The 20624-nt window shown below is 43.8% G+C and overlaps 1 protein-coding gene across 1 annotated transcript in view; it reads left to right on the forward strand.

Moving 5' to 3' along the window:
• khdrbs3 (KH domain containing, RNA binding, signal transduction associated 3) overlaps window positions 1-17046 on the forward strand; it is a 96370-nt gene extending 79324 nt beyond the window's left edge. The window contains exon 12 of the transcript XR_015103631.1: window positions 15317-17046. The gene's annotated coding sequence lies outside the window, so the exon portion shown is untranslated. The remainder of the gene's footprint in view (window positions 1-15316) is intronic.
• The last annotated feature ends 3578 nt before the right edge of the window (window positions 17047-20624 follow it).

Consider the following 20624-nt stretch of genomic DNA (forward strand, 5'->3'; position numbering starts at 1 on the left):
ATATTTTCTTCGGAGTGAGTGCCGAACCCCAGCAAGGTTCCGCTCGGTACGTGACCGCTGACAGAATGTGAGTTAATGTCACATGCGCGACTTAGCATAATCGCTCCGCCGCCGGAGGAAGGAGTGGGGGGGCGGGGAGGGGCGGGGCCCTGAGCCCAAATAGCTCATTAAGTCAACCACTTGAGGTCACGCCGAGGTTTTGACTCGGTGGCGTTGACATTTTGAGTAAGGGGTCGTCCGGCGTGGCCCTTAACGGACATTCATTTTACAATAATAGCAAGCGATCAAAAGCCACCTGTGAAATAGGACGGCATTGATGATACTATTTTGACTTTCCTCTTATTGCAATGACTCTAGCTAACAGTTATGCAAGGATATTTTATAAATGCACGGTGCCCCTCCCCCCACCCCCCACCCCCCAAAAAACATTTCGATGGCATGTTATTGACACTTTGGCACAACTTGGACAGTTTCAGTTCGGCTTGTATTCACTTTTGTTGCTAGCAAAGTAGCATTTCAGAAATCGGAATAATCAATAGGTCTAAATATATAGAACCCACAAATCCACGATTCATCAAATCAAACACAATGAAATTCTATGACCCGGTTGACTTCGAAAATCGCCCAATTAATGTATAAAGCACATGATAATCTCCTTTGCCAAAATATCAAGAAGCTTTTTGAAATTACAGATACTTGTTATAATCTAAGGGGTACTAATCAATACAAAAAAATCCCAAACATTTCTTCTGATTAGATATGACCAATTCATACTAATCTGACGGCGTTTCATACCAACTCTTTTTTTTTTTTTCTTGGAAAAAAATTGATTCTCATACCTGTGAACTTCACCCCCGCCCCCCCTCCCATATTTTTCTTAACGTTACATTCCATCGCGAAGAGTTGTTCTAAATAATTTCAGATGTCTTCTTTCATTCAGCACGCACATTCATTCATTAGGGTTTCGTGTTCGCACTCACATGAACATTGGCACCTAATACTCACTCCGTTTATGGCCGCGCGCTGCTTGCTCTCTCGAGGGCAAAAGATGTGGCTCATTACGTGCTAAATGCTCCGTCGTGCACGCCGTCGAGCAGTTAAATTTCCGTTGCCGCCGGACAGTTGGCGAGCCGCCCGCCACGTCCGAAATCATACAAAACTCATTTTTAAAGGGCGTCAAACGCGTCGTGTGCAACCGGCCCAGCCATGCACATCTTGTTTGTTTGTTAATATCATTGAAAACCTTTACAACTTTAAATTACAAGTTCGACCCCCCCCCCGTACAGCCGTATCGCACGTGTGTGAAGGCGCGTCTACATTCGAACGACTGCAGAAAACGCACCGGGGGCAAAGCAATGTATTCAATCGAAGGAAAAAAAAAGTGTCCTTTGATTTCCCATGTGGATATCAACAAAGGGAATTCATTTTCAGAAATGAGAATCGGAGGAATACTGATAAACACCACGGAGATGGCGGGAAAGAATACCTCGACACTGAATGCCAATGTTAACCATTAACATATTGAAATTAGACAGCTGCTGTGTTAATACGGACCTCTTCTCCTTTTGCAATATTGCGCACGCAAAATATGCTGGATTCGTGTGTGTGTGTGAGAGAGAGAAAGAGCAAGAAACCAAACTTGAGCCGAAGGAACAAATCATTTGATGAAGTGCCAGAGGCTTTCGCCGCCGTCGTTTATCGTGGCGACGGCGACGGCAAAAGAGCCGTGACAAATCGCTTTGACACTCCACTCGGTGATACAAACGTCAGGCTTTGTGTCTCAAACCGCCGAAGACCTGCCTGAGCCTTTGTGATGAATCACCCGCCGCCTAAAATCTGTCTGCCGGCTTGCGAACTCGCCGTTTCCCCTCATATCGAGCAGTGGGTGCTTCGAGGAATCAACGGGCCTTTTAAAGACAATAATCCCGCCCTTTAAAAAGCTAATTGTTTTGGTCATTTCTGCAGGAAAACATTCTTTTTTTTCTAGTTGTTGTTTGTTTAGGTGTGGTCCTTGTAAACTCGGGTGCAAAAAAAAAAAGGACAAAGTAGGGAAAGAAATGCACTTGTCTTATTGCCTCCGCTGCCCAAAGACTTACAACACCGTCCTGCATCTTTGACATCTCAATTGCAGCCCAGAAAAAAAAAAAGTACAATGGCCTGGATATTTGACCCCGCCCCCCCCCGCTTCCTCTATTCATGAAGGGTTCCCTATAGAATTGAAAAGCGAGTGATTAATTTGATTGGTTTCCCCCTTTTGGCGTTGCGTTCTCCGACTTGCGCCGAGAGTCTTCCCCACCCAATCGGTAACTGCCGCGCGACTCCCGATGACATTTACTTGCATGTATAGTCTCCCCTCTGCGCACACTTTTTAAATGAGCACTTTCTCTTTGCTCGCGCCACCGTTCCCGCTAGCGATATTATTCACAGAAATAATAGCGCCGATGCTATCAAGTCCATTTTGCTTTTATTTCACACCGATGATGCGTTTCATCTCTTTCTGATTTAAGGGAGCTTCCAGGAAAGCAGAACTGAATTTGTGCGCACAGTTCACAGCGTGAGGGGGTGGGGGGGGGGAAATAATAATTGCCTCCAAAGAGGGATTTTGTTTGCATCAGATAACCCGCGTTGTCATATTGAAAGTTGCAACAAAGCAATCACCTGAAAGCACGACAGTCTCCTCGGTTGCACTATTTGGATGAAAGTAATCCTTTTGGCATTATTGTGCTCGCCACCCCCCCCCCCCCCCCGCCCCCCGAAACAATGGTAGTGTCGTCATAAGTGCTCGTAAAAAAAATGTGTGACATCATCCTTTAGAAAATTGCAACGCCTTGACCTTAAAGGTGGCATTTTGTCCTGAGAATGCAACCAGTCCGCATTGTGCTCACTTATTCTGTGGCGAAAACGCAGCGCAACTTTGACTGACGTTGCCCCCCCCCCCCCACCCCCAAAAAAACCCAAACCAAAAACAACTACAGGTATTCTGTTGCTCATTTTGTGAGCAACACGTGATGCCCTGTCATGACTGCGCTTCTGTGTCATGAACGCCTTAAGCGCACCGCCAGCGACGGCGCTCCGTTTGTGTTTAATGAACGACGATCAAACAGCAGCGACTTGCATATGCTGCCGACAAATCCGACATAAAAGCGGAGCGCTTTTTGTTCATGGCCAAAGTTAGAAATGCAAAGGGCTGCCTCCGTCGTTAACTCGCACATCTCATTAGACCCGGTCTCTTCCTTATTGTGGAAAATGGATGAAAAAGAATGGAGTCGGTGACTATATTTGGCACATAAAGGGGGCGGGGGGGGAGGATATGGCCTCCTCATTAAAAATCTATGTCGGGCCCTTCAGAGCTGAGCAGAGATGATTTCACGCTTGGTTGCCTCATTGGCTAGGTGAGCCACCGCCACACGCTCACATCGACGCGCGGTCAAAAAGAGCCACCATATCCGAGTGCGCCGTCCGAGCAAAGAGAACAACGGCGACTTGATTGAAAAATAATAATAATAATAATAATATTAACTGCATGGCCTGATCACGTCGGGAGTTGCGCCTTGCATTTGCTTTGTGCATAGCGGGCTGAAGGCAAGGCCGGCGCAAAATGTGGATTTCAGTTCCAAACACCTTGTAGCTGCGAGCTGGAGACAACTTTCACCTTTCAGCATGACGGTGACCCCGAAATGAACAAAAGAATACGTTTGTGTCGGAATGGCCCAGACGGGGAGCAGACTTCAATCCCACCGCAAATCTTCGAGGTGACCTCAAGCCGGCACTCGGAATGGGCCGAGTCCCTTTGCTTGATTAACTGGGGAAAGTCTGATATGGAATTTGAGTCATCATATGTCGGAATGTTCGCAACTCCTGCTCCGATCTGAGCGGCCTAAATGTAGCTCCAAATATATCTTGAGTGAAAGTTTTGCGGATGATATTCAACCCCTGCGCCCCCCCCCCCCACGGTTTTCACCGTTTTTCCATGCGTTGCTATATTTTCAAATTATAACGCTAGTAAACCAGCGTACTCCCAAATTCCGCTCGTCAACCGTGAAAACGAACAACGTGGTCGGCAAACGGATGAACGCACATGACTCCTCGTACGTACAAAATGACGGCAGATATTTCAGACGCACACGCTACTCCTACTTTTACGGGAAATGACAAAAAACACCAATTTTACACTCAACGTGACGCTTAACACTATTTTACAAAACACACGAAAAACAGATTTAAACCCTCAACCCACTCATCCCACCAGGTTTCTTCCTTTTTCACTTGAATTGTACACAACCAAGAATTGGAATGTGTTCATTTTTACACCCAAGCTCTTAATGAACAAAGCTTATGTGTACTAATGAGACCACCCCCCACTCCCCCATCCCCCAAAAAATATCCCACCAAGAACATCTGCAGCTCCATCAACATTTTTTTTTTTGCCTCTGATTAATGTGATATTCTTAGAGTCTCCTTAGCAGACCAACAGACAAGATGTTCAATCAACTATGCATGACTTGACCTTAATGGGTTTTTGACTAGGAGCCTTGGCTTGGTTATTAGAGAACCAGCTCGTGCGGAACAACCTTGTCCCCCCCCCCCCCGGGAGGGAAATTACAATAGTGGAGAGGAAAACCACATTACGGCTGAAGGAAAGTGCCTCTTTAGACTCTTGGCTGACGTGCGCGTTTCCTCGCTTTCCAATGCGACGGCCGCTTCATCGCAAAAGACAAAAAATAAATAAATAAAATAAAAATCCATCTGTTACTCGAGCAACAACATTCCTTCAAAAGGCATTCTTTGCGTTCCCTTGAAGTTTGAACGTCGCAAAAGTGGCTTGGAGTTTGACCCAAATGTAAAAAGTTTATCGGAGTCCAATGGTGATGTCTGCATCAGCTAGCTGTCAATGCATGCCTGTAAAATACGTTTAAACTGTCTTTTACTTTATTTTTTTTGCTACTTTCTTTGGATTTTTGTGAGACTTATTCTGGCAGGGATATGTTTCAAATTCAAAATTGAAAGGACTCCAGTGATGTCCAGCAAGTGTGTCAGCTTACCCGTTTTATTTTGGTAGGGTTCCACATCCTGTTTTGTTGCCCTTCCTGGTAGCTTGACGACATTCTCTTGTCAGCTTTTTGTCGCGAATGACTGCGGTAGGGCTGACGATGATTGTAATTAGTCTGTCCATTATTTTAGCCACCAATCAGTGAACCGGATTATTATTATTATTTTTTAATTCCATCCCTTTATTCAAGAGATTACAGAAAATGCTAATTTACTACCATTCAGTTATTGCTTTGGTGTGTACTGTATGTCAGAAAATAGGCAAAAATGTTGATCACTGTTTACCAAAGGAAAAGTAAATGAACACAACAGACAACATTCTTGTATTCGGACAGGTGAAGTAATGAGTCCAACCAGTTCGGGTTGCACTTATGTGCCTTAAGACAGCTGGGATAGCCTCCCGCCCGCCCACGACCCTCATGAGGAGAAACGGATCAGAAAATGGATAGATGAATGAATATGTCGTCATTGATCTGCTTTCACTGTCAAAATGTTGCAAACTTATTTTATCCATCACAGAATTGATGCTAAAGCTCTGCTGTTTTCCGATTAGCCGCGGCTTTTGGCGCCATCTTGTGGCAACGTAGTGCGCAAGCCCTTGACAACACACAAGTGTACTTTCAACGATCGTTTATGTGATCATATAAACACACTCCCAATTGTCTTAATACGCATTCGGGATATCGTTTATGAGACCCGCAAAGCAGGCGTGGCGGTAAAATGGCGGCGGCGCTCGTCTGCTTCAAACAATGGCAGCCATTTAAGCAGAGACAAAGCTCCATCATCAGGGCTCTGTTTACCCTCATTCCAAATCACGCGCGTCTGTAAATAAGCAAACAAAATGGCCCGGCGGAGGATTAATTTTCTCCTCCAGCTGTGTACTCTAATTGGGCTAATAAGCCGAAAGGTTATCAGCGCGCCACGAGACAGCGCCGTCATTCAAGCACCTTGTCCAATATCTCTTACCGCGCCTTCGCTCTCCTTCAGCAGCCTTCCGAGTGGATCTTAAAGGACGCTGAACTTCCAGTTCAAGTTAGTGGGACTTGATAGGAATCGGGCACCTTTGAATTTGATGTGTAAAAACCAGAAGTCAACCTCATGAATGAAAATGTGGAAGCAGCTAAATGACATTTTCAGTGGGCTATTTTCCAGTATCGTCATTTTCAAAAATGTCTTCAGTGATGTCGTCGAATAGATAAAATAGTAAGAAGTAAAGCCAGCAGGAGCAACATGATTTTCCTTACGAGTACCAATACCAGGCATTGATACTTTAGGCAATGGGGGGGGCAATTCAAGCCTAGTGTGAAGTTTGACACGTTGGCAAATCTGTGTCAGAAAGAAAGGCTTTGTTCACAAATTTCCATCATCTGAGGAAATCAAATTTCATATCTCAAAAGTAGTACCTGTATCGGTGAGTACGGCAAAGAGTGACTAGTCGTACTAAAGTTGTCTCGAGTTTTCTTTGTTTTTCAGTGTGCAGTTATATGCAGGCATGCTGTTGAGTGGTCGCCACTAATTGGCTGCGCATCCGCTCACAGGTCAGGCCACTCGAAGTTCCGTTCATGTTTTGCGTTGTAATGCAATCGAGCGCAATGTCTGCTCGCGATGTCGTCCTAGTCGTTAGATGTGCTCATCAAAACAGAGCCCATTACGCGTCGGTCACGGCTGCGGCAAAAGTCGTTCTAGTTTTCAATCGCCGAACCGTTTTAACAAGCCGATCTCGTGAGCTCCCCCCCCTCCCCCTATGCTGGTGGGGGGTAAGAAAAACGCACTCGGTCCAGTCGAGCTTGAACAGAAATCTTCAAATGATCGTTTGGATTGCCGCTGTATGTCAAAGGTCTCCCTCCTCGGACAATTGTGGCAAAAATTTAAAAAAAATTTAAAGACCAATGACAAGCTCGCTTTTACCGAAGCGTTCTTTCCACTTGAACGTCACCCACTTGTTGAAGAGTCACTCGGATTGCCCAAAGTGGCCGCTGGTGAGATGAGACGGCGGAGAAGCGGAGGCGGCTGCGCTTGTGGCGGAGAGAGAGAGAGAGAGAGAGACTCCTTTTGAACCCGTGTTGAAATATAGCTTTAATTCTATACATGTCCACCCAACCGATTTCTTTGTTAAAGCTCATTAATACGTCGCGCGCATCGGCCGTGCCCTCGCTGCTTTCATCTTCAACATTCAGATACGATTGCGGCCTAAGTGCGCGCACAAGCCTCGCTTGCTTCTTGAATTTGACCGCGCTACGCGTCTCGCGCCTGAATGATTCCCTCGAGCGTATTTGGGCTCCAACTGATTTGCCGAGTGCAGGCGCGCAAACGCCTGTCGCTCTCCAAATAAATACATAACATAACGGCCAATCTCCGCGTCTCCAGTGGGTAAACATGTCTGACATTCTGGTTTTGACCTTATCACCCCCCCCCCACCCCCACCCCAATCCTGTTTAGCGGCTTGAGTTTTGCGACAGATGGATAAGAGTACTCGATTTATGCTCCTCTTGACAAAATAATAGTGTTTAACGCGGAGTCCTCGCTAGGTCAAAACACCCTTCCGTCTGCATGATTTGCAACCGATGTTGGACTTGAGGTGAACTCGAGCGAGAATGATTGGCAATAAACAATCCTTCTTGCAAGACAGATGTTGAATTTTTTTAACATTCAAACCGCGTTCACAATGATTCGCTGTTTTCGAAAGGATCCTTATTTAGTATTCCCAGCCAGCTGTTCAAGAACTCTAAAAACCACACACACAAAATGATAACAAATGTAAATGAATAAAATGACCCACAGTCTTGTGCAATCCTTGCAGTTGCTTTCGTGCTCCATAAATTATGATGGAAATTGGACGGCGCGAATCTCACACTCATTCCTTGTCGGGATTGGGTGGTTTTGCAGTGGTCATTTGTTTTGGTTTTTAACTCTTTTTTTTTTTTTTTTTTTTTTAATTCTTATTTCATTGAGTGTGTCCCAATAATGACAATCTGAAACCCAGCCCTCGCCTTCACCTTCACCCAAAACTGAAACACAATCCATAAGCGGGCTCCCTAACTGTTGCGACAAAACTCGCTGTAATGGACGAGTGGAAAAAGGTACGTTATTTTTTGCGGGAAAAAAAATGATATGTTCTATATTTGATTGGATTTCCCGTGGCAGCCCTAATGATATCTCACGGTACATTAGTGCTTGGGAATCAGATTGTGGTCATATCAACATGAACCAAAATGATGTTTCCAAGTTTGTATTGGCAGAAAATAACTCGTGTCGGGCTATTATCGTTTGCACTATACCGCATAGACAGTGGAACCTACATTTTGCGCACTCTGCGGGAGCAGCCGTAGAAGCTGATTGTCCATTAAAATTAAAGTACTTTTTTTTCATGGCCCAAAAACTCTTAAAACTAAAATTATGACTTGTACCGCTTTCCTAAAAAATCTAGCACAGTCCAAAAAAATTGGGAAATTAATGTGTACGTATGTACTGTATGTATATAAAAGCTGGAAACTGTTAGAAAGGTTTTTAGTTCACCCAGAGACAAACGCTCCCAGGTGAGCTTCATGCTAGCTAGCTGTTACGAGACAGCACGGATAGATTGCGAATGTTACCAAAAGTCAGGGTAAAAATAAATAAAAAATAAAAAACATCCTATATTCTGCCGTTGGCCAGTGTATGGCGAGGGATCCTAAAGGTTCAAGCTAAGTTATTTTAAACTGAAAAGGAAAACTTTTCCGTCGGTTGACACAGCTGAGTTAGCGCGTCGGAGGCATACGGTCTTGCTACACTCCGATATGGTTCTCCAAAAGGCTTGTAAAGTCCTTTGGACAACATAGGCTGTAGATGAACTGTGTGTGTGTGTGTGTGTGTGTGTGTATATATGTATATGTTCCAGAGAAGAGCAAGTGTGATTGAAGCGACACGCAACACCTTAACGGTGCCGAGCATAAATGCATTCTGACGATGAGCAAACATTGCCCTCCTTTGGCCCTCGTTATGCAAATGAGGAATTGTCTTTTCGGTGCAGGGACGGCGGGGGGGGGGGGGGGGGGGGGGGGGCGGGGTGATTTGTTTCAAGGGGAATCCGCCGCAGCCCGGCAGTCGTACGCTGTTGATTAGCACGCTAATAGGCAGGCAGCCGAGTGGTCTGAAGTCATTTCATAGCAATCACTATTCATTACCTAATGAGAGATGATGACTCGGGGGCGCTCTCCACCTCAAAAACGCAAAGTTGATGAATCATATGATCATTATTTACCTCTTTCAATTCCAAACCTGTAATTAGGGGACACAGCGAAGAGGCATGTCGCTCTTTATTAGCAAACGCAGCGTCATCCATCAAAAGCTAAAAGCAGCGTTGCTCCGGTACGCGTCAACTGTTGAACCGTACGCAACGGTATCAAACAAACGGGTCGCTTTGGTGCCCCACCACGTGCGGCTTCCCGTCGACTTTTCAAGAGAATGAACTCGATGAAGGTCGTTCATTCAAGATAGTTTGATCATTTCTAATGTGAGCATCGCGGCTCCTAATTGGCCGATAAAGGCGGAGCACAGGTTAACTTCAGGTCACGCTAGCTTGGGAAAAAAAAAAAAGTCTCGATTTTCCTTCCAAATTTTGTGTCGGTGGAGCAAAGCAAGCTTCGGAGAAGCCTTTTCAGGAAAACAGAGAAACAATCATTGCAAAGAAGGCCCTCCGCACTGCCTGACGCTCAAGACGACGCCGTTTTGATTTGCCCTTTGAGGACGTAAACGTTATTAGCGTCCGATGTTTTTTTTTTTTAGCAGGCTACGTGACACCTGAACAAAGAATACCACCCCCCCCCCTTCCCCCCGCCCCCAAACAGGCCCTGATATATCCAACATATGCTCCAGTAACAACACTCGAAGGCATTTGTTGCGTAAACATCCCGTTTGACATGATCCCTCCTTCCCTTGGCGCTGTTGACTCATCGTTTTACCGAACAGGTGGCGTTTGACTAGATCTCGTCTCTCCCCAGACCGTGTTGACTCCCATCCGGTTTATTTTCTCTCTTTCCCGCCAAGCCGCCTTGTACGCTCACATGTGGAATTACCTGGAAGATGCGTCTCCCTATTAAAACGTGTCGGCGGCCATTGTGCGAGGATGATGACATCAAGTCCATAAATCTCGAGTCCAGAGAGTCTGGACTGCATTATTAAAACCCTGGAGAACCCAAGAACCCTTTTCTTCTTTGGAAAATGATGAATTTTACATTAAATGACTGCTATATGTTCACTGAACACCAAAATATATGTTTTTCCAAATATTTAATGCTTTAATCCTAATTTAGGATTAGGGCCAAATTTGACCCTTTGGGATTTAAAGGGTAGCATTTGAGTAGCAGAATTTATAGGGGCCAAATTTGACCCCGTGGGCTCTCCAGGGTTAGCACGTTTCATGCCATTATTGGGATTTTTCTTCACACCTTGATTTTCAAACAAATGTGTTCTTTCTCTCTTGGGTAAACAGATTCTGTCCCCCCCCCCCCCCGCCCTCCCTGTGAATGTATTCCCCGTGGAAGTGAAAAATGCCCCATCTCGGAGCCCCCCCCCCCCCCCGCTGCAAATCCGGGTAACGCTGCCGAGCTAAACGTCGTCTTTTTATTCCTCTTCTCCCGTCTTTGTCTTACCCGCGTGCCGTTAAAAGGTGAGCGCATCAAGCGCGCCGAAGCTTTTCCTTTCAATTAAAAGTGACCCCAGACTGTTTCTGCCGGGCCCACCTGCGTTGATCAAGTACGCTGGAAACTTCCCCCTTTTTCCTTCCCCTCCGATGGCCGTAATATCCAACTTCAAGAAGAAAGTGAAAGGATATAACGAGTGAGTCTGAAATTTCCTCCCCCAACAGCCAAGTAGCAAGCCAAGAATGCAACCGGGGCCTCATAGACGATGCGCAAAGTGGGTTTTGCTTTTGTGTGTGGTCTGCAGGGATCTATTCATGAACTATGAAAAAAAAAAAAAATGGTGGTTACTCTCGACATGAAGCAATCTTTTGTCTCAACTATCTACATGAGACAATTCACATCTGCGAGCTATTAAATGGGTCGGCGACTTAGTAAATTAGCGTCTATGACTTTTTTATGAATAGACTTCCCTCACGTAGTCCGGAGAGAAAGAGAGAAGAGGCGAGACGATCTAACCGGAATGAAAAGGATGAATAACCGACTTCTCAATTCATCTCTGAAGTTGAATCAAATTGCCAATTAATTGTATTTACACGGGAGGCTTCGTGTTGAGAATTGATGGATCCCCGCTTGCTCCTCGCCCGTGTCTTCACCAAACCGAAAGGGGCGGGAGGGGACCCCGGCGAGGACGACCTTCGGCTCCTGACGCGCTCATTAACTTTTGTGTTGCGCTTTGAGCATCGATTATTTACCTGCGTTAGTGCAGATGCGTCATGCGGGACCGCCGAAAGCCGTTGGACGGGGGAGGGGGGGGGGCTCTTGAAGTGTGCCTAGCAGCTCGTTATCCCAACCAAAGAGACTTTTGCGATAGCATCGAAAAAAAAAAAAAAGTCCCTTGCCTAACTCATTTCTTCATCTTCATGTACCATTGAGGATATGTTGAACGCTAAGACATTTTTTGAATAGTATGCATCCTTGATAGGGCGCACCCTCGGTAGATGATGTGTCATAAAACTTTATGTACACTTATGTATCCCCCCCCCCCCTTTTTTTTTTTTTTTTTTTAATGACAAGATTTTGCATCCGAGGTTGGCAGAAAGCAATTTATAATATATGGTCAGATTTTTCAATGAATGCATGCAAGGTGCTTTTTTTTTCTTCCCCGGGGAAAGCGCACCATATGCACTTGTCGCTGAGTGTATAATCCCAAATTATGTGGTATCGAGGTTAATCTGTGGTTAAAGAATGAAATGGATTCAGAAGCCATCAAGAATCAAATCTGTCGTCCGTCATGTTTTGCACTTTTTGTTGAAAGCGCTCACACCTTTTTTAGCCGCCAGGACCCGCAGCGTGCGCTCGGCACGGTTGCGTCGGCGACGCACCTTTTTCCCGCCGCCGTTCTTTCGCATGATAGAAAGCAGACCTTTGTAAGGATCAGCTATCATTACACGGGATTAGCATTTCTTTGCATGCTGGGATCTTTTAGGATTACAGGAGGATTACTTCTTTCATATTTCCAAAGCCTCTCTGCGCCAGATCCACTTTATCTTTTACCATGCAGCAGTTTTTGGTAAAGATGGTGGTTTATCCTTCTCATGCTGTACGTGTCCCTCGGAGTCGATTTCAGCACCAGGGCAGCTTTATGTTGTTGTTTTTTTAAATTTTTTATTTTTATCAAACAACCAAGTAAAAATCTTTTTTTTTTTGTGCGTCATGTGTAATCGCACACAGAATTTGTCCACCGTGTGATGAAGTGCTGCCTCCACAAATGAAAATCCAATCAATGCTTTTACTTACTTTCTGAGCGTTTTAAAAAAATTTTTTGTCACACTCTGGGTGGGTGGTACTCGCAAGTGTAAATGGGGAACTGTTTCAAATCGACTTAAAAAAAAACATGCACTTTCGCTAAACAAGCTGTTTTACTCTTCATTCAAATACCAAAAGTTATTAATGCTTCTTCTATAAAATATGCCCCAAATATATTATGTAGATATAATTATTGCTGTGTTGTTGTCTTATTTGTAATACAACCTAGGTCCCCGCGGCCCCTGAGTATGGTGGCCTTTTAAGAACAAAAGACATACTTCATGATTGGTTGCATTTTGACTTTTCGCTTTCGCGCTGTACTGGTCAGGATTGATCGAAGAAAACTTGATAATATGTAGAAACTCCGGTTTGATTACCTTCGAGTGCAAGTGCAAAGTGCTGTAATTATTATTTTTAACATTATTGAATGTGGCCATATTAAAGAATATCTTCATTCTCTCGGAGTGCTTTTGGACTATTTCTTGCTCTGCACTTCTTACACACAATTATATCCATTTTCTCATCTCACACTGCGACAGGGAGCAATTAAGTGCATTTCCCCTGGCGTCTTAGTTTTTTCAGTTTTTTTCCCTTGACCCCGCCTTTGTTCAACATGCCATTTACCATCCATCTCCCTGTTTGGAGCACTGCCTCTTAGCAAGGCTCCCCCTCGTCTTCTTGACAGGCCATCACCCCCCCCCCCCCCTCCTCCTCCTTCTCCCCAACCCCACAAATGTATCTGCTTTCAGCATCCACTGACCTCTGCAGCGACACACGCAGACGTTCACAACCTCGGCTGAGAAATGATACGCATGTGACCGCTCAAGTGTGCTCGCCAACAATTCTCACAAAATTGGCAGCTATCGTCCAAATCATTTTTCTCCCTCGCTTTTATCCAGCGACAGGGGGGTGGGGGTGGGGGGGGGGATAGGGAAAAAAGCATGGTCACCTTGAGGAAAAAAGGTGAAAGAAAAAGTTCTGACTGCTCCATTCAAGCAGCGGCAATGATGAATGGATTTCCTTGTCAGTCAGAACCCCCCGCACCCCTCTCTAAAATCTGGATGGTGTATGGCCTGAAAGGAGTCTCAAATACGTGAAATTTAAACGCGCTCGCCTACTCATGATTACAAATATGCAAAAGACTAACATGCAAATCTAGTTTTAGGTCTTGGGAAAAACAAAAATGCTCGATAGTGCTCGTTAAAAAAATCATCCTGTTCTGTTGGTTAAATGGAAAAAAACAGAACAGCAGCACCATCTGCTGGTAAGAATACGTATCTACCAGTGTTTATCCCTTTATTGAACCAAGGCATATGTAGTGTTGTGACGTCGTATAAATAATCGACTGGTAGTTTTTTTTGGGGGGGGGGTGCCTTAATAAATTAAATTGGCATTTAGAAACTGCTTTTTGGATTTTCTTGGGTAGTCTGTGTAATATTAACCTTGGTTTGATGAACTGAAGCCTTTGTACGTGATAAATATGCAAAGAGCACATAATCGGGAGGGTGGCACTGTACTGTACATTTATCAGAAAAAAAAATCTCACTGTTTACCACCACGAGTTATTATTCTCTTGGACTGTAACTGTGGTGTATTAACCATCATAGTTATTTGTATGTTGTTTGGACGCATTGACTTCCCGTACTTTGTATTGCCATCTACTACGCATGTGTGAAATGTTACCTGCAATGTCTAAGCCTCTTCCCCCACGAGGTTAATGGCGGAACTCGACGGTCGAATACATAATAGAAAACGCGTGTGTGTGCCTCGTCATTTCAAGACACAACAGTAACGTAAATAAAAATTGGAGTTTTCTGAGCCTCATTTGGACTTTTTCTTGGAACATACAGCCAAGACTGTTGGTCCCTTTGTGCTCGGATGGCGTCAGAGGCCAACACTGAAGTAACGACCCGAGGTGTTGGTATGCCGGAAATGGAAAAGGGGAGTTCTTTTGCGAGACTGCTCAGTGAGCGTCTCAACTATTAAGAACATTGTAATCCCCCCCCCCCCCCCACCCCGATCCAATATTGGCTGATCAGCTGACAGCAGGGGAGCTCTCGCTCTTGACGCTTTCCTGCGGCTGTCATGACTCCCACCGCCGACTTGCTTCTTAATGACGCGCGGCCAAAGTAGCGCCGTGGGACGAATGCTTTTCGCTTCTTTACAAAAGCATGAGTGACGCTTCAATCAACGATTGGATTCGATGCCAAGTTCATTTTTCCTCGCGCCGCTTCTCGTCAATGCTGTAAACAAGAATGCGGCCGTGATTGGCTTCTTGATGCAAAATGAAGGTGACCAAGGCATTTCCGCTAACTCGCGGCAAATCAAATGCATTACTCCGTGTAAGTGGCCACTCTCTTAGAAGTTTTTCCACAGCGGGAGACTGTGTCTCTCTGCGACGGAAAAATGAGCTCAATTGGTCTTGGGGGGGGGGGGGGGGGTGTAAAAGAAAGTCAAGCGACTCCACAGCGAGGCTCACTTGGCTCAGGTGTTCCAAATGCAGTGCTCAATGGATGGTGGGATGAGAGCGCCCGACCGCTAATCAGATTGGCTATGGAATTACTCTTGATTTTTCGCCCATCCTGGAAGTCAGAAATTGGTGCAGTTGAAACGGGGCACAACGGGGGATTGTCGCCCCCACTGGTTAACTGCTCATGTCAACACGACTCAATACAGACGGGGAGTCATTGTTGTCCCGCAAGAGGGCTTCTTTGTCGAATGGACGGCGAGTCAAAGGCTGTGACAAGTCTGCCTCTGGGTGGTAACCAAAGAATTGGCAATTTGAATATGCATGCGGTGCAACTCCCATTTGTGTGTGTGTGTGTGTGTGTGTTTTGCAGGGCTCAGACGGAGGTGGATGAGATGAAGAAAAGGAGCCGCTCCACAAATGCGGAATCGAGTGGAACACAGATGAGTATAATCTGTCGAGCAAACAGGAGGGGGAAGAGTAGTGAGCGTTAACTCGGGAGGCTCGGTGGATATGGAACTACGGCAGGGGCGTCAAACTCATTTTAGTCGCGGGCCAAATTGAAGTGACGTCTTCCCTGGGAGGGCCGTTATGAAAGTGAAACCACAAAATTATCTCTTATACACAACAGATTACTAGTTTTGAAATCAGTCAAGTCAATAACAATAGTTTGTTCAATTTGTGGGCAAGTGAGTGTAAACAGGGTAACAAAATTGCAAAATCTCAATGTTATTTATTACACATGACATTTCTGTATAGATTTTAGTAAATTGACATAATTTGCTTTCCCGGGCCACATTAAAATCACCCGGCGATCCGGATTAGGCCCCGGGCCTTGATTTTGAAGCCAGTGGACTACGGTGTAGGCAGGGTTGGAGGAAGGAGGCTGTATAGATCGTCACACGTTTTAAGCTGAAAAAACCGACCATGTATAGAAATGCATTTTTAGCTGAAAAAAACGATCATGTATAGTAAGGCGTTTAGAGCCGAAAAAAACGACCATGTATTGTAAGGCGTTTTAGCCGAAAAAAACGATCATGTATTGTAAGGCGTTTTTAGCCCAAAAAAACGACCATGTATAGTCAGGCGTTTTTAGCGAAAAAACGACCATGTATATAGTAAGGCGTTTTTAGCCGAAAAAAACGACCATGTTTAGTAAGGTGTTTTTGGCCGAAAAACCCCCACCATGTATAGTAAAGTGTTTTTAGCCGAAAAAAACGACCATGTATAGTAAGGCGTTTTTTGCCGAAAAAACCCACCATGTATAGTAAGGTGTTTTTCGCCAAAAAACCCCCACCATGTATAGTAAATTGTTTTTAGCCGAAAAAAACGACCATGTATAGTAAGGCGTTTTTAGCCCAAAAAAAAAGAACATAGTATATATAGTAAGCCGTTTTAAGCCCGAAAAAAAAACGACCATGTATAGTAAGGCTTTTTTAGCCCGAAAAAAACAGCATAGTATATATAGTAAGGCGTTTTTTAGCCCGAAAAAACGACATAGTATAGTAAGGCGTTTTTCGCCCGAAAAAAACGACATAGTATAGTAAAGCGTTTTTTAGCCCGAAAAAAATGACATAGTATAGTAAGGCGTTTTTAAGCCCGAAAAAACGACATAGTATAGTAAGGCGTTTTTCCCCGAAAAAAACGACATAGTATAGTAAGGCGTTTTTTCGCCCGAAAAAAACCACATAGTATAGTAAGGCGTTTTTAGCCCGAAAAACACAACATAGTATAGTAAGGCGTTTTTAGCCCGAAAAAAACGACATAGTATAGTAAGGCGTTTTTAGCCCGAAAAAACGACATAGTATAGTAAGGCGTTTTTAGCCCGAAAAAAACGACATAGTATAGTAAGGCGTTTTTCAGCCCGAAAAAAATGACATAGTATAGTAAGGCGTGTTTCCCCAAAAAAAACGACATAGTATAGTAAGGCGTTTTTTAGCCCGAAAAAAACGACATAGTATAGTAAGGCGTTTTTTAGCCCGAAAAAAACGACATAGTATAGTAAGGCGTTTTTAGCCCGAAAAAAACGACAGTATAGTAAGGCGTTTTTAGCCCGAAAAAACGACATAGTATAGTAAGGCGTTTTTAGCCCGAAAAAAACGACATAGTATAGTAAGGCGTTTTTAGCCCGGAAAAACGACATAGTATAGTAAGGCGTTTTTAGCCCGAAAAAAACGACATAGTATAGTAAGGCGTTTTTAGCCCGAAAAAACGACATAGTATAGTAAGGCGTTTTTACCCCGAAAAAAACGACATGGTGTAGTAAGGCGTTTTTAGGCCGAAAAAAACGACATAGTATAGTAAGGCGTTTTTAGCCCGAAAAAACGACATAGTATAGTAAGGCGTTTTTAGCCCGAAAAAAACGACATAGTATAGTAAGGCGTTTTTAGCCCGAAAAAAACGACAGTATAGTAAGGCGTTTTTTAGCCCGAAAAAACGACATAGTATAGTAAGGCGTTTTTAGCCCGAAAAAAACGACATAGTATAGTAAGGCGTTTTTCAGCCCGAGAAAAACGACATAGTATAGTAAGGCGTGTTTCCCCAAAAAAAACGACATAGTATAGTAAGGCGTTTTTTAGCCCGAAAAAAACGACATAGTATAGTAAGGCGTTTTTTAGCCCGAAAAAAATGACATAGTATAGTAAGGCGTTTTTAGCCCGAAAAAACGACATAGTATAGTAAGGCGTTTTTAGCCCGAAAAAAACAACATAGTATAGTAAGGCGTTTTTTAGCCCGAAGAACGACATGTTATAGTAAGGCGTTTTTAAGCCGAAAAAAACGACATAGTATATAGTAAGGCGTTTTTAGGCAGAAAAAAACGACATAGTATAGTAAGGCGTTTTTTAGCCCGAAAAAACAGCATAGTATATATAGTAAGGCGTTTTTCGCCCGAAAAAAACGACAGTATAGTAAGGCGTTTTTAGCCCGAAAAAAACAACATAGTATAGTAAGGCGTTTTTCAGCCCGAAAAAAACGACATAGTATAGTAAGGCGTGTTTCCCCAAAAAAAACGACATAGTATATAGTAAGGCGTTTTTAGCCCGAAAAAAACGACATAGTATAGTAAGGCGTTTTTTAGCCCGAAAAACGACATGTTATAGTAAGGCGTTTTTAAGCCGAAAAAAACGACATAGTATATAGTAAGGCGTTTTTAGCCCGAAAAAAACGACATAGTATAGTAAGGCGTTTTTTAGCCCGAAAAACGACATGTTATAGTAAGGCGTTTTTAAGCCGAAAAAAACGACATAGTATATAGTAAGGCGTTTTTAGGCAGAAAAAAACGACATAGTATAGTAAGGCGTTTTTCAGCCCGAAAAAAACGACATAGTATAGTAAGGCGTGTTTCCCCAAAAAAAACGACATAGTATATAGTAAGGCGTTTTTAGCCCGAAAAAAACGACATAGTATAGTAAGGCGTTTTTTAGCCCGAAAAACGACATGTTATAGTAAGGCGTTTTTAAGCCGAAAAAAACGACATAGTTATATAGTAAGGCGTTTTTAGGCAGAAAAAAACGACATAGTATAGTAAGGCGTTTTTTAGCCCGAAAAAACAGCATAGTATATATAGTAAGGCGTTTTTCGCCCGAAAAAAACGACATAGTATAGTAAGGCGTTTTTCGCCCGAAAAAATGACATAGTATAGTAAGGCGTTTTTCGCCCGAAAAAAACGACATAGTATAGTAAGGCGTTTTTTAGCCCGAAAAAAATGACATAATATAGTAAGGCGTTTTTTAGCCCGAAAAAAACGACATAGTATAGTAAGGCGTTTTTTAGCCCGAAAAAAACGACATAGTATAGTAAGGCGTTTTTTAGCCCGAAAAAAACGACATAGTATAGTAAGGCGTTTTCCCCGAAAAAAACGACATAGTATAGTAAGGCGTTTTTTAGCCCGAAAAAAACGACATAGTATAGTAAGGCGTTTTTCGCCCGAAAAAAAACGACAGTATAGTAAGGCGTTTTTTAGCCCGAAAAAACGACATAGTATAGTAAGGCGTTTTTAGCCCGAAAAAAACGACATAGTATAGTAAGGCGTTTTTCAGCCCGAAAAAAACGACATAGTATAGTAAGGCGTTTCCCCAAAAAAAACGACATAGTATAGTAAGGCGTTTTTTAGCCTGAAAAAACAGCATAGTATATATAGTAAGGCGTTTTTCGCCCGAAAAAAACGACATAGTATAGTAAGGCGTTTTAGCCCGAAAAAAACGACATAGTATAGTAAGGCGTTTTTCCCCGAAAAAAACGACATAGTATAGTAAGGCGTTTTAGCCCGAAAAAAACGACATAGTATAGTAAGGCGTTTTTCGCCCGAAAAAAACGACAGTATAGTAAGGCGTTTTTAGCGCGAAAAAAACGACATAGTATAGTAAGGCGTTTTTTAGCCCGAAAAAAACGACATATAGTAAGGCGTTTTTAGCCCGAAAAAAACGACATAGTATAGTAAGGCGTTTTTCAGCCCGAAAAAAACGACATAGTATAGTAAGGCGTGTTCCCCCCAAAAAAATGACATAGTATAGTAAGGCGTTTTTTAGCCCGAAAAAAACGACATAGTATAGTAAGGCGTTTTTAGCCCGAAAAAAACGACATAGTATAGTAAGGCGTTTTTTAGCCCGAAAAAAATGACCATGTATAGGAAGGCCTTTTTAGCCGAGAAAAACGACCATGTATAATAATAATATAATAATAGATTTTATTTATAAGCGCCTTTCAAGACACCCAAGGACACTTTACAATAACAAAAAACACAAAACAATACGGGTTGAGAAGCGGCAGCCAAAACGCGCCAGCGTTCACTCAACCCGAAAGTCAGAAAGAAACAAGGGAGGGACAGGGGGAGATAGTTAGGCGTTTTGAGACCACTGGACGGGGTTTGAACCCGCGCTGCCTGGACGGAAAGCCAGCGTGCATACCTCTACACCACGAGTGATTGATTGTGAGTTGCTTTGCACGATTGAAATATTTGACATGCACTTTGGAGGGTTTGCACGAAAAAGTAACTGTTTGCTGTTGTTTTTCTTACGTCACTGAGCTGGGTTTGAACTGGAGTTGCCTGGACGGAACGCCGGCGTCTATTCCACTACACCACCAGCGACTGTGATCTGGTCTGCACGACAGGCATATTTGAAGTTTTTTTTTTTTTTTAGCCGAAAAAAGCGACCATGTGTAGTAAGGCATTTTTAGCCCACTGGCAGGGGTTTGAACCGGCGCTGCCTGGACGGACAGCCAGCGTGCATACCTCTACACCACCAGTGACTGTGAGTTGTTTTGCACGATAGGCATATTTGACATGCACTTTGGAGGGTTTGCACAAAAAAGTAACTGTTTGCTGTTGTTTTGCTCACGTCACTGAGCTGGGTTTGAACTGGAGTTGCCTGGACGGAACGCCGGCGTCTATTCCACTACACCACTAGTGACTGTGATTTGCTTTGCACGATAGGCATATTTGTCATGCACTTTGCAGCGTTTGCAGGAAAAGGTAACTGTTTGCTGTTGTTTTTCTTACATCACTGAGCTGGGTTTGAACTGGAGTTGCCTGGACGGAACGCCGGCGTCTATTCCACTACACCACCAGCGACTGTGATCTGGTCTGCACGACAGGCATATTTGACATGCACTTTGGAGTTTTTTTTTTTTTTTTTAGCCGAAAAAAGCGACCATGTATAGTAAGGCATTTTTAGCCCACT

This window comes from Hippocampus guttulatus, chromosome 18 (assembly GCF_054856545.1).
Source record: "Hippocampus guttulatus isolate MCC_2025c chromosome 18, RoL_Hgut_1.0, whole genome shotgun sequence".
NCBI classification, from domain to species: domain Eukaryota; kingdom Metazoa; phylum Chordata; class Actinopteri; order Syngnathiformes; family Syngnathidae; genus Hippocampus; species Hippocampus guttulatus.